The sequence below is a fragment of the Trachemys scripta genome, chromosome 11, assembly GCF_013100865.1.
Source record: "Trachemys scripta elegans isolate TJP31775 chromosome 11, CAS_Tse_1.0, whole genome shotgun sequence".
Lineage (NCBI taxonomy): Eukaryota > Metazoa > Chordata > Testudines > Emydidae > Trachemys > Trachemys scripta.
The window spans coordinates 59393067-59407157 of NC_048308.1; the positions used below are offsets into that span (position 1 = coordinate 59393067).

The following is a 14091-nucleotide window of genomic DNA, read 5'->3' on the forward strand; positions in this document are numbered from 1 at the left end:
TATGTCACCCTCCTTCAGAGTAAGCAAAAGTCTGGCTTACCTTGTAGCAGGCTGTCACACTCAAAAGGAAAGGCTCTGAATCCCAGCCTTGGGTAGCGATCCTTGGCACATAGACGGTGTTGGGTTCTATTCCCTGCATCGCTGCTGATTCTGCCACACTTGGTGAATTGTGATTTTGAAGGAGAGACCAGGAAGCGGGATATCCAGGAAAATCAATTAGCAGCTAGTAAATAATTAACAGCATCAGTGGGCACCATTAAAGGTTGAATTAATGATGTGGTCTCTGTGGATTTATAATCGGTATGTGCCCTCCGGAGTCCATGACTAACTATTGAGATGTCTGAAATGTGGAAAAGTTTAGGGTCTCCTAAAATGGGGCTGATTCTGCAATCTTTCCACACACAGTATTTCCTTTGATTTATGAAAGCATCCACATATGAGACTCTAGGATCAGGCCCACTGACACAAAACAATCAGCAAAATCTTAGGTGAAGATTAAAAATTATGGCGCCAGATCCTCAGCCGGTGTAAATCAGCGTAGCTCCATTGATTTCAATGGAAGCACACTGCTTTACACCAGTTGAGGATGTGGCCCATTATATACACATGGGCCTTGATCCAACCAGTGCTGAAGTCGGTGAGTGTTGAGGGAATTCAGCACTTTTGCAGGATCAGGCCCATGTACAGTGTGGGGAGTGGGGCTGAACATGGACATAAAGGGACCCAGGTGATCTAAGCAAAATTGTGAGGGAGTGATCCTGGTTTTATTGTTGTGCGTTTAGGCAGAGCTGCTTAACTTACTGGCAGTTAAATGCAGTCACCCAAAACTCATGGTAATAAAATATTATAGTTCCACTGGAGTGTGACTCAGGAGACTTGGAGTCTATTTCTGGCTCTGCAACTGGCGTATTGGGTGACCTTGGGCAAGTCATTTCCCCTCTCTGGGTGCCAGTTTCCCCTTTTGTAAAATGGGTACTGATCTCCCTTGTAAAACACTTTGAGATCTACTGATGAAAACCCTGTAAGAGCTTGGTAATATTAGCTTTGAGTATATAGAGGGGAGTGTGCTATGGTAGTAGGAGTTAAGAGTCCTGGTTCTGACATTGGCTCGTTCTGTTGCCTTGGGCAAGTTAAGGCCAATATTGCAAAAGTGCTTCACTCCCACAGGCAGCCCCAGCTTTCAGAAGAACTGAGTATGTTGGAAGCTGAATGCTTTTGGAAATCTGGCCCTTTAGCAGTCTGTGGGAGCTGAGCTTTTTTTGAAAAGCTGTCCCCAGCTGCGGGTGTAAGCACTTGAAAATCTGACCCTGAAACTGTTGCCTCACGTCTTGCCTGTTTTCCCATCTATAAAATGGGGATAAGAATGCAGTTGTGGCAAGCACCACCAGCTGTCATTATTACAGCTAGTTATCCAAGTTCTTTTTCTTATTGTGTGTGAGCAATTTTGTTGCCTGAGAAGAAAGGTTGGTGTTGGTACTTTTGGTTGCATAAGGCTCTAGGTGGAGGGAGTTTTGTGAGCAGCAAGAGAATTTGCTGTCCGCAGTGGTCTCTGGTTAGAATCAATTCTTGAGGCAGAGTAGCTCCCTAGGAACTAGGGATCAGTGCTGGGCTGAGAGTGCTGAAGTTGGAGATTACCTGCATCTCTGTTCTAGGACTAGTGCATGTGTGTAATTAATGCAAGTTACACTTTTGGAATATGCCCACACCACTGATTCCGCCTCCTCCTTCTTTGAGCTGCAAGGGCCTGGATGCCTACTTCAGCTCCACAAGGGTGCAAGGCTGGTGTTAGAATGGGATATTGGTGTTGGAAGGGGCACTAAATATGTGTTAATTCCTGGGTAAGGCTCAGTCAGTGAGCTTTCTGAGATCACTGCAAAGAAGTTTCTCCCACGGTGCTGATTATTTTAATTATTTTCTCTTTTGCCAGGTTTTTTTTTTTTTTGGAGGCACATCTGTTCAGTCCCATATTTCTTTTTCTTTTTTTAAGCGTGTCCAGCCACATTGGGAAGTAACTGGGCCTTCCCCCTCACTCCCCCCATCATGAAAGGAATAATTTGGTGTAATTGAAGCCCTCGAAGGCCTTTCTCTCTCTCTGCTTCATCCCTGCTCCAAAGAAGCTCCTTAGTTTGGAAAGCACTTCAAAACAAAGAAAATTGGCCGTCTTCTGTTATTTTCTCCTCCTGTGTATTAGTCACAGCCAGGATCTTAATGCTTGTAGGGTGGGCGCTTTCTAAGATGAAGCTTGGAAAAAACAGGCCATTGTCTGTGCTGCCCTTCCGACGCAATAATGCAGCAGTAAAGCCGGGAGCAAAAGGGGAAAGGGAAAGAGAGATGCTCTCGTTAAGACCAGCCAAACTATTCGGAAATAATTGTAATAGCCCGTCTGCTCGCCATTTCTTCCTCTCAGCACTGCGAGTGCAGCTGCCGTTTTCCTACTGCTGCTCTTCAGTCCCATGCAGTGGGATTGGGTGTCTGCTATCTGAACCGGGAAGCGGTATCCAGTTTGAAAAGAGCATGCTGCTTTTGTGAAAGGTTGCCATTCTGTCACATTGCATTGCGTAAGCCCTGCAGTCCTGCACATGCCAAGTTTTATTTTGATCTCAGGAGAGACTTGAACCAGCCTCCCATAGATGAGAAATGAAGATTTTCTCTATAAGTGGCTGTTCTACCCCATCCTTCGTAATTGCCATTTCTCTGTTCAGTCTGTGCTGTTTGCTTGGAAAATCCAACTCAGAAGCTTCAGTGTTGCGTGAATCACTGCATTCTATAGCCACCTTTTCCAGTCACGTGTCCCTTCTCCAGCTACGTTTCTCCTTGGACCGTTAAAAGCCCCTTCCAGAGATTGTCTCCTGAAATCTACCATCCACTGCTCTGCTGAACTAATGGTGCTGAAGGATTAGACTGGGTAGAGCTGCCTTTGAATTCCAAGTCTTTTCTGTATAAACAAGGTGGAGGCAGATTCATTTCACATCATAGTGGAACAGTCTTGCTCCCACTACAAACAAAAGAACCTCTCATTCGAGTCATAACAGCTTAACCAGGAAAGCATTATCTAAAAATATACATACATAAAAAACAGCCCAGCATGTTTTTTCTGTCGACTTTTTCTGAACATGAAATGCAGTTGAATTATGAATAACCCAATGGACATGCTGTCTCTGGCTGTGATGATTTCACATACAGTATTGGCTTCAACAAGAGTACTTGTAGCCCCCTCTGGTGGTACCATGCCAAACAAGGCATATATCTCAAGAGAGTTTGGACCTTGTGAGAGGTGGCTGTTCAGAGAGCTGGCAGAATGAAAACCAAAGATGAGCCTGAGCCACAGAGTTTGGACCTTCCACCGAATTTGGATCCAAAGGAGTGGCCTCATCGTGAATGAAAACTGTTTTTAGAAAAAGGGTATGGTAGAAAGTACTATGGGAAATTCATGCACATTTACCCTGCTGTGAGGAGAACAGAACTTAAAGGGACAGTGCTCCCAGTCTTGTGCTGACCTGCCCATAATTTAACTCACCTTACACATATCTCATATTTTGTTTTAAAGCTACTCTGCTGCTCTTGGAAAATATCAGTTTCCCCAAAGCGGGGTAGCAGCATTGACTGATAGCCAAATTCTCTGCTGCTGATTAATTATTTGTATTACAGTAGCACCTAGTGTTCCCAACTAAGATCGGAACACCATGGTGCTTAGACTGTACCAACACAGAAGGAGAGACAGTCCCACCCCCAAAGAGTGGCTGCTCTAAATAGACAAGACACACAACCGGTGGGAGGGGAAAGAGAGGTGAAGTTTCTTGCCTAGGGTCATATAGTTCATCAGTCAGGAAGCCAAGAGTAGAACCCAGGGCTCATGACTCCTAGATCAACCAAAACACATCTCCTTTGCTACTAGACACCAATGATAACAACCATGCTGCTGTGTGTTCCATGGAAGCCGTGGGTGTTTGATGTGGGATAGGATCCCATTAGACGCATCAAGCTAGAGTCCAGTTAGCCTGCAAGGTCTTGTTGTGGTTGCATGAACCTCTCAGTATTTCTAGCAACCTGGGCACTGAAACAAGCAAACAAAAATATTCTGCTTTCCGGGCTGAGTCCTGTAGATTTAATATTCTGTGTGCTCACAAGAAAAGAGCAGGGCAGAGTCAATGCAAAGTGGGGGTGAGTGCCCACAAACCAAACCACAGCTTGCAACTATAATTTTAGGCCCAGCACCCTTGACCAAATCCCTTCACACAAGAACATAACATTGCAAGAAATCTTCCTTCCATCAGCAGAGGTTAAAGAGCAGACAAGACAGCAATTATAGGTGACTAATTAGTAAATGTTTTGAAAAAATATGCAGAATTAGCTCAATAGTAAACATTTTAGAAACAATGCCATTTCTTTCTGAATTGGGAAAATCCCTAGAAAATAGAAATATATGAATAATGTTAGAGAGAGATGTGTTTTGAGGGGACGTAGTAAGCAACCAAACTGTATCTTCTGTGAATGAAACAATGGGGAGAGTTCAACTTTAAGCATGAAGGGAAGAGAAATCGTAGAGGAAACATTCGTGAAGGCATTTGGTTGCTTGTAGGTTTATGGGCTGGACAAGCAGAAACAGTGTTTTGAGCTGGAGCTGTTCGGACATCAGCACTGTCTGCAGTGGAATCTGTGGTTAAACTGGGGCATACTGTAACCTAACTCTGCCACCATCCCAATCTCCATTCATAATCCCTGGGTAGGTGGGCGCATTTGCCAGAACAATCAACAGCAAATGAGTCAACCATGTTGACATTTAAACATTGCATTAGTCTTCAGAGTTAACAGCCACTGAATTGAATGGAACAGCCCACCTGACTCTTTGAGTTATTGTGGCCCGTTGACTGTCAACCGAAGCATACAGCCAGCTCTGAATCAGTTTGTGCTTGTGTTCTCAGTCATAAATCCTTAAAGGATAGTTTGAATTCTTCAGACACTGATGATGCAGAAGAAGTGCTGCTATGTTTATCCCACCACACTATTTTACCCAGCCTGCTGGGCGCAGGAAGGTCATGATTTGGTTATGTACAGTGTATCCCTGCTGGAACTGTTAGAAATTAAGGGCCAAATTGTGGCTTTAGACACTGACCCTGTGGGCCTCAGAGACATACATCTGAGTCACCGTTCTGCCCCTGTTTCATCCTGGCACCTGGGGGGTAGTGATTTACTGCTAGCCTATCTCCTCAATAAATTACTACTCACACTGCACTCGCTCAGCTTGTCTGGGTAGAGAGGAAGGGGACAGAGCCAAGGCACTGGTCACCTATTGCAAGGAGGGAGTAGGCAAATGAATAGCCCTGCTTATTCCTGTGTACCTGGACCCAAGATCCAGACAGCCCAATGGAAGAATAAGGGGGATTCCTGCTGCCCGACACAGTCACTCTCTAGCCTGACGGTATTTCTTCTGTATTTCCTCCTGTATCCTGTATTGACCGCACGTAATGAAAATCCAATGTAAAAGTAATGAAGCAGTCTAATTAAAACAAATGGACAATAACCACAAGGAGTGAAATACTAGTGGCTGTGGGTCAGCATGCTTGGGTTCTGTTGGTGGCAATGCTCCAGACTTGCTGTGTAGCCTTGAGAATATCACTTGTCTCGTCTTTTTATGTCAGTTTCTCCTTCTACAAAATGGGGATAATAATGCTTACACATTTCAGAGGATTGTTATGAGGATTAGTGAATTATTATTTGTGGAGAACTTTGAGGCTGTATGAAAGGTGCCATATGTATAAAAATGTATTCTTTAAGGGCCTGATACAAAGCCTACTGCTATCAGTATAAGCCTTTCCACTGACTTTTAGGGGCATTGGAGCTGTCCTTTAATGAGATTCCAGCTACCTTTGCTGCATGTAGTTTCTTAATTTATGTTATTCAGACATTTATTTATGTATGGGAGAAAGGAGGGGCCAGCAGCTAATATCTAGGACTGGGAGTTAAGAGATCTGGATTCTATTCCTGCCTGCTGCCTCCATCTTTGGCTTACTGTGTGGCCTGGGGCAAATCACATAGGGTGCTTTAGTTTCCCCATATGTAAAATGGGAGACACTATTTAACTCATAGCCCACTCCAAGCATAAGGAGAGGTGGAGTTCCTGCAATGGGGGAATTCTGTACAAAGGATACCATGTCATAACAACACACAGCATCAGGTCAGAATGCTAAGCACCAGACACATTGTTCATCTAAGAACAGAGGCCAAGAAGTCCTCTTCTGACCAGACATGAGTTTCACCATCAAGTGTGAAATCTGCAATAAACAAAGGCAGCAGAATGCAAAAGAGTCACTGGAACCACAGGAGATTTTTGATTTTCCAAGGTTGGCACTGATCTATTTGAATTAAAAGAGAGAGATTATCTCTTATTAGGAGACTAGCATTCAACATTTATTTGAAATGCAGCTGTTGCACAACACATCGAGTAGCAATGTAATAACACAGAGTGTAAATCAGTTTGTTTGCTGTGCAATTCCTGATGGGCTAATAATAGGTATGACCTACAGTTCATGACTAGCTCATTTTAGCCACACTGACATTTGTGATCATTTCCTGCCATGCGCCTTCCAGTTTCAGGCAGGTGGTCAAGGAGTGAGACATCTTTCTGTCTCTTTAATTATGGCAGCTTGGGGTACCCCGACCCCCCCATGCCCCCTCCTTCTTCTCCCTTTTCATCTGGAATCTGGAGATGTGAGGCTATAGTATAATAGAGTGTCAGAGGAAGTAATTGATTCCTCATACACACAGAGAATTCTCTTGCCTTTAGTGTCAATGGAGCTGAACCAAAGCCTTGGAGGGTGAGAAAGGCGTGTAATGCTCCCTGGCTGAGTTGTCAGGGCAAAACAGACATGCTGGGGGAGACTGAGTGAGAGAGTGAAACAAAGGATTGTTTTAATAGTAAAGGAAATAAATATCTCTGAACAAAGAAGTAGCAGGGCATTGTTTGTGGGGGGAGCAGGGAGATTTCAGTTGCCTAGATTGATAGATTATAGTCACCCTACTTCCAAATCGTTCCTCAATAAGAGGAAATATATCGATCCACTTCACATTCCCACCCACTGCTCCTTCTGCTTTTCCCCAAGTTTGTTCCTCTCAGGCCTTGCTTCCATTAGACTGTGTTATCACTCATGCAGAAGCTGTACTCACATGGTATGTGACTCGGCAGTAAAAATGCTTATCTCTAGTCTGCGCTAGTTCTTGGCCCAGTGCTAGAATCTGTGGAGCACTAACCATTGGGAATAGTGGGCAAGAACATTTCTAGTGCAGACACAACCTTTGAGGAAGTTGCAGTTTCGGCTATTCTGCTAAGGGTGGATTTCAACTGGCACAGGAGATCTACTTTCTACTGTAGGACTATTGAGAAGGGACACGCTTTCTCCCCACTGCAGGTCCTATCCTCATCCAGCTTCTTCTCCTGTGATACAGATCCCGGTGTTCTTGCCTGCTTTCTGGTGAATGGCCTGTATTTCTAGCTGGTGTGCAAAATTAACATTTGAAAATTGTACTCTAGCCAGGCCAAACTGCAGGATATTTACCAGACAAGTCAGGATGCTTTTAGCATCTGAGTCACCCTGGCTTGATCCATCCCTTCATTGCACTGTATCTAATTGGCTGGGATGTGCAGGTTTATATGCAAATTATCAAATACATGATGGTGCTCTAGGATATGGTGGAATACAGTAAGTAGCTTTCCTAATGTATAGACATTGTCAATTGCACAACCAGTCCAGCCCCTAAGAAGGAGGGAGAAAGAGTAGAACTTCAGTCCAGCCTTACTGTAACAGGGTTGCTTTTAAACTGAGCAATGTCTTCATAATTCCTCTGACAGAAAAGGAGCCAGAATATAAACTAGAGGAGAGTGAAAAACTACTGAGCAAAAGAAGTCAGCTTAGCAGACCAGCCATTGGAAGACCTTCCCATACCATCATTAAGGACAGGACTATTACAGGGAAGGTGGGAAACAAACTGCTAGGAGGATTAGGGTGAGCAGATCATTTTTGGGTTCTCATAGTTTTAGGTTAATGTGGCTGGTGCTATATTTGTTCCAAGAGTGAAACAAACAAAAGGCTGCGCAGTAAGCAACAAAGTGTGAATGGGTTCGAGGTAGTAGTGGGCCTGAGCGACAAACTTCCCACCTGACTCTGATTGTGAACTAGGTGAGGAATCAGGCCCAGGTCTGTGGCTGTGATATGACACCAACTTGGTCTGTCGCTGAGCTTCTGCCTTGTACTTTCCTTCAGTGAACCTTCTGCTACTTATTATTATCTCTTATTTATTATATTTCTTCTGCTAGTGAGCAAGCGCCAGTGAGTGGTGACAGTAAAATGAAATAGAAAACAAAGTCCAATTTTCTCCACAAATGGATTGTAGCAGAAGCAGGGAGGTGCAAATGGAGTTTCTCAAGTGTCTGTGTGACATGACGGGCTGTGAGTTGTTTCAATTCTATTACAATATTAACAAAGTAGAACAGTGTGGAAGCTGGGGGTGATCCTTGAAGTATTTAATCCATTTTATTCCTGTTTTCATTCTGATTTACTTTTTTTTTTTGGAATACTAAAGACTTCTTGCAACAAAAGAGCCCCGAAGCTAAAGATAGAAAGGTGAGGAATGTATAGAGATGGCTTTAGAGACAGAAATAAAATTAAACAGCCACGTGTAACTCCTGAATAACAGCCTGCAGAAAACCCCTAACGTGCACATTAGCACATCTTATTTTCTTCTATAATGAACAGTTTTCCAGATATGTCCCAGATGCAAGCTCTTCTCTCCTCCAACGCTCCTTTCGGCTGAGATCTGCCACAGGAATGCAGCCTGAAGAAGGGATGGTAACAAATGTGGGGGAAGTATTCAGAGTTCATTTTGGCGAGGGGCAGTGAATGGGAAGCTGGAACTAAATTCTCATCTGAGTCTAAACTTGCCAAAGAAGCAGTTTTAAAAATCTTTGATTCTCCTTTCTGCAAGGTATATTTGGCTGGATTTCACGTAATGTACAGTAATTGCTGGAAGAATCTCTACATCGGCACTGTTATCATGGCAGTGAAAAAAAACAAAGATTATAAATAGATGTTATTTGTGGTTTCCATTTATTTATTTATTTTTGTCTCTGAGGCATTTTGGAAGCAGTCTTCCAATCTGTTTTGGGTTATTCTCTCTCTTTCTACTGCCTGAACTGGATGGCTAGTTTTTCTCTCTTCTCAGAAGTTCTGGTCATTTGGGTTAGGAAGAGTTGAGAGAATAACCCAAAACAGAGTGGAAGAATTGTTTGTTCATAAAACCCCATAATACCATGTACACACCACACAACTCTAGGCCTGATTCTCCTCTCACTTACACCAGTTTTAAACCACTGTAACTTCATTGACTCCAGTGAAGTCACTTCTGATTTGCACATTAGATGAGGATCAGGCCCTTTGGGCTTTGCTACTCCACTGCCCTGCAATGAGAGCAAAGTGGGCATAAAACACTACCATTCTGAATTAGTAGCATTCTATGGCCATTGTGCACTGCATGAATGAGTATACAAGCGGCAGACTAGAATCACACCCTTTATGTCTACACGCCAATTTATAGATACAAATACCGATATACATCAGGCCTGGTTCTGCTCTCAGACCTATGTAAATTAGGAGTGACTCCACATAAATTGATGAATTACACCCATGTAAAACCAATGTAAGTCAAATCCATCTGCCATATTTATAATTAATGGCTATAGATAAAATCCCACTGGCAGCAAATATAAGTTCTTTGCTATGATGTCATCAGAAAGATTACTTTCATGCCTCTGACATCATGACCGTAAATATGCCATTTAAAAATCCCCTGCACCTTTTGCAACAGTTTGACTTGTGTTATTTGTATGCTGCTATTGCTTAAGATTCTATAATCCTCACGCTTCCAAAATCCTCTGTTTGATTTGAAAGCGGTTTATGGAAAAGCACAATGTTGGGTGGTGACATCAGAGCAACTGACAGAGCCAACCAGCATGCAGTTGACATTAATTCTGCCTGCTGCAAAACATCAGTGTTAGACTGAGTTGCTGGTTCACCTACCTCTTTCCCCACCTAATGCTGAACTGTTCCGTAACCATTTTTAATAAAACTATTGATTCTCAGCTCTGACATCATCACCATGAAATAGGATATTCTTAAAGCATGTTTAAAAACCACCCACAACTTTCGGAGGATTTTATAAAAGGGATATTGTGAACAGGACCGCCCAGAGGATTCAGGGAACCTGGGGTCTTCGGCGGCGGGGGACCCCGGGGCGGAAGGACCCCCCGCCGCTGAATTGCCACTGAAGACCCAGAGCAGAAGAAGCTCTGGGGGCCCGGAGCCCGCGAGAGTTTTCCGGGCCTCCCGGAGCAAATGAAGGACCCCACTCCAGGGGCCCTGAAAAACTCTCGTGGGGGCCCCTGTGGGGCCCGGGGCCTGGGGCAAATTGCCCCACTTGCCGGCCCGGCCCCCCCCCCGGGCGGCCCTGATTGTGAAAGAGGCAATTAAATTGGCTGGCAAAAGTTCTGGCTAAGCAGTCTGCCAATATACCTGCACTAGCTGGCAGTATATTAGCCCTTTCGGGCGAGAATTTGCAATATAATAGTGATTCACACACACACCCTTTCAATTTTTTCCTATTATGAGCACTTACAGTAGGACATGCTGTGCTAAACAGGACAAAGGAGTGAGTGCAGGGCTGGGAGGCCTAAATCAACATTGACCATTCCCAAATTTGAGAATGTTTGGATTTAATCTAAGTATCTATTTGTCTGTCTTTCTGTTGGTCTGTCTGTGTAGCCTAGACTAGTCTAATATAATGTAATCTGTTTAATCAAGTCTGGATCCTATTCCTGGCTCCATTGCAAACTTCCTGTGTGACCTTGGGCAAGTCACCAATCCTCTCGACTTTCCTACCTCCCAGGGTCTTCTGAGGATACATTCATTAATGTTTGCCAGGTGCTGAGATATTGCAGTCACGAGCACCATGGAAATGCTTCTACTATAAATAAAACTAATAATAAAATCTGGGGAAAGTTGAGATTATAACTTTGCGGCTAGTTCTCATCTCTAGATCACAAGCGTGGTTTCATGAGATAAACGGCAAATAGGGTCGGTTTTATCTAATCTCTCTCCTTTTTAAAAAGGTGAAAGTAAAAAATGTAGAGAAAATACCATCCGAGCTAAAGTTTTGCATGTGACTATTGCAGTTGGGAAACTAATGGTTTGAGCATTGGCCTGCTAAACCCAGGGTTGTGAGTTCAATCCTAGAGGGGGCCACTTAGGGATCTGGGGCAAAATCAGTACTTGGCCCTGCTAGTGAAGGCAGGGGGCTGGACTCGATGCTTTCAGGGTCCCTTCCAGTTCTATAATATAGCTATATCTCCATATATTATAATTCAGGCTTTTGTGGTAAGCACGGGGGTTACGCTGGGCAGTCATGAGGGTCTATAGACCCTCTGTTGCTTTTCATGAGGGTCTATGTGTTTTTCTTTGTCCTGCTTTAAGCTCTGCCTTCCATTCCCAGTGACTGCATCCCCTCCTCCTCCTGCTACCACTTGCTTACATGTCCCTGCAGTGTTATCTTACCATGTTTGAATGACTCTGGCCTCAGCAGCTAGGAGGATGTGGTTGACAGTAGGTTCGTTGATCTTTGCTTTTGCACTGAGCAGCATGAATTTAGGCTCTGCACTTTTGGCTGTGTTGCTCAGCATGGTAGCTGCAGGGTGAGTCTGCTGGAGAGCCCAGAGGTATCTGGTTACATTCTTGCTAGGTGTATACTGATGTTTCTGGACTTTGTCTCTTCCTGGGACCATGCCAGGGTGGAGGTGTATGTTGCCTCAGGTCGATTGTGAGGAGGAAGCACTGGTGTATCTACATCCCAAGGAGCAGCATAGCTCTTTGCCTGTCTGGGTGCCATTTTGGGGCCAAGCTGCAAGAAAGAACCGAGGTGCAAACCGGGGCAGCAGGACTTTGGTTGGTTTGTGATAGTCACACACTGATTCCACTTAGACTACTCCTGTGAGTGAGGCAAGCTGGATTCACTCCAGCATATGAACTGGTTGCCAGTGTAACCTTACAGTACTACAATACTAATGCCTGCAACCCCAAACCTGGCCTTCAGTGTTCTAAGGACTAACACCAAAGCTGCTTACAAACCGGAGAAAACACAGAGTAGCAAGATACTGAGCAATAGACAGGGCTGGCAATAAGAAAAAAGAAAGTAGTAGAGACATTAAAAGGCCTTATACTGAATTATAAAAACTCTCTTAACACCGGTAAAGCAAGGTCGCTTTCTGTTAAGAAAGAATCTTTAATAAATTGCAACACCATTTGTAAGTGATAGATGTTTTCTGGCTCACTTTGTTACACAATTTCAAGAAGAATAGCTAAGCATGTATTCCCTGCTCTCTCTGCTCTCTCCCCCCATTGCCTAGGTAGGCAGAAGCACTTCGACTTTCACTCCCTGCATCACAAAACACCCAATGATGTGTGTACAATGCTGAGAATAAACAAAACCCTGTGTTTGAGACTGTTTCAAGCCCAGTAACCCCCCTTCCTCCTTTAGCTGCTGTTGCAAGTAGTTGTTCCATTGGTGTAGACTGTGGTCTGCATCCATGTAAAAAAACATACTTAATCCCTTGACCACGTTTTCTTGTAATGGGTGTTGATTGCTGGGCCAACCGTTTGCATCGCTGTCTTGTTGGGGATTGGAATAGGAATTGGTTATGGTATTTGACAGTAGTTTCCTCTGTGCAGATATGACTTAGGAGTTCAGCTAACCAGTAAAATTGTGCCTTGTGTTGGGCTATGTTTACTTAACCAATGGAATTATAGTATTGCATATGAATGAAAACCAGCTGTTTTGTGATTGGCTGAGATAGTTCAAATGCCATCATGCCATTATGCTGCCCCACCCAACAATGAGCTGTTCCATAACCGTCTGGAAATGAAACTGTAAGTGCTGAAAAAGTCCAAAGGGTTCCACCCCCTCCAACCCCCAACACACTGGAAAAGGAACCAAGTTTGGAAATTGTGCTTAAACTTGATGTAAACAAAATTCTAGCAAAACCAGATTTTAACATGGTTTGGCCAGTGACCCCAGCATAACAGAAGTACATTTAACAACGTACTTGAGCTTGGGCCAGTGTGTGGGCAGAACCTAAGTGTGAAAGAAAATGAGCAGTCTCCATTGCGGAAGTTAGCCTAGATTCTCAATTTAGTATGTGAATTCTTGGAATGAACATATTTGCTCTTTCACTTTTAAGGAATCAAGCATGAAGTCTAACTTGCTCTTATAGTGCATTCTGGCAGAAGTAATCTCCTGGTGTGAATACTGTCCCACTTTGCAGATCTGTTTATGAGTACTGTAAAAACATAATGAGAATTTTGCCTGAGTAAGGACTGCAGGGTTTGGGCCAAGATTTTTAACAACAACAACAAAAATCCCTTATGTGTTTATATTAATTCCCCATTTGGCAAAAACGATCTCTCGACCTCCCGCAGACTTATTTAGTTGGTTGTAAGATTTGATTTATTAAGGATTAGTTTCATGAGGAGAAAACTCCTCTTTAAATGCTTGGATGAGGCCAAATGTTTTAATGTAGAGAGGAGCAATTATTCCCCAATGAATAACTCATTAGATGAATTTAGCCTTTTTTTTTTTCTATTTGCAAATTGTCTTTGAGCAGATTGCAAAATTCACGAGTTTTATTTGTTTTTTGAAATTATTCACTAATTCTTGGTCTACAGGATGTTATAGATCTTGTCATTTCATAATGTGTTGCTTGATTTCATAAGTCATGTATCTTTTCTTCTGGATACTGATTGGTTGATTTATGTCACGGAGACAGCATGAACTCACAATTCCTGCTGTGCTGTTGAGTTACATAAACGAGAGAACAGAAACGACGCGATTTGACTTACGGGGATGTAAACCAGCCTATTCAGCACAAATGGCAAATTTTATAATCAAATGTACAATTTGAAATTCACTTTTGATGAATTTTCAAGAATTCGTGCTAGTTAACTTGGGAGCACACAGATATTCACTGAATGTGAAAGGGCTGCAAAGGTGGTT

At 43.4% G+C, this 14091-nt stretch overlaps 1 protein-coding gene across 6 annotated transcripts in view; it reads left to right on the forward strand.

Moving 5' to 3' along the window:
* Positions 1–14091, forward strand: part of NRP2 (neuropilin 2) — a 122335-nt gene that overhangs the window by 20141 nt on the left and 88103 nt on the right. The window lies entirely within an intron of this gene.